Below are 1,079 nucleotides of genomic sequence, written 5' to 3'. Positions count from 1 at the left end.
AAACAAGCTATGACTATTCAATTAGCTAAGTACCATATTTGGAAAAACAAGAGCAAGGGGTTTCCAAATATGGCACTTAGCACTGAAACATTTCAACCAATCAGTTCGCACGGAATATTCGGAAGCTGTGAACGCGCGTTACACGTTTTAAACCCTTATGGGTTTCTGATAACCAGCTAATGATTCTATATTCACCAAAAATATTTCTACATTCTTCCAAAGTAGGAGACGAGAAAAAGTCAGCTAACAGTGTGCGTATAGTTTTATCATTAAGGATTGGAAGGGTTTCAGATCCACGAAGTGTGCAGGAAGCGAGTTCCACAATTTTGCTCCACCATAGCAATACTTTTTTTGAGGTATTCAGTTTTGGGTAGCGGTAACTGCAGTGAGGTCGAGGATCCCCTATGGTTATAATGTGTTGTATCGTTCTTACTTATGAAAAGATCAATCAGTGAGGAGCCACCTCATTGACTACTCTTATACATTTGCTTTGCATTTGCCTCAGCCCGATGAGTTTCGAGATTTCCCAGTCTAAGAGTCTTAAAGTCTCGGTGGCAGGAATATCATTGGATAGGTTCCACTAAAATTTTCTTGCTTGCTTCGGTACGATCAACTAGCCTTTTTTTTTTTACTGCTAATTGTCTTTACTGGATTACATTTTTAAAATATATACATCCTCCATTGTGCTTTAAGTGGGTGACATTTTGTACCCAAATGGCCATTTGCATCTCGTGTGCAGCACTTCCTTGCAGACCGCTGCACCGAAACAACTAAGTAGGTCACTACAATCTTGGACAAAACTCGTTGGGGAAAGGTGACGCTCTCATTTGTCTATGTGATAAAGATTAAATTCTTCCTACTTTTCCCCTCCCCCCATTCCAATGTTGTTTAAAAAAGCGACTAAAGGCTCGAACAGAGCATTTTGCATCACATTCTCAACATTGGTATGGGGGAGGACCGATATATTTTTGAGTGCGTGCCAAATGATGATTAAGCTAGAATTTTTCCTAAGAGTTTTGTCCAAGATCAGTCACAGCAGGCAGGGAGATGTATAACTTCACCAGCGGCAACGGCACTAC

This window comes from Montipora foliosa, chromosome 6, assembly GCF_036669935.1.
Source record: "Montipora foliosa isolate CH-2021 chromosome 6, ASM3666993v2, whole genome shotgun sequence".
Lineage (NCBI taxonomy): Eukaryota > Metazoa > Cnidaria > Anthozoa > Scleractinia > Acroporidae > Montipora > Montipora foliosa.
The sequence above is the reverse complement of the archived record's forward strand: the minus strand, read 5'-3'. Positions refer to the sequence as shown.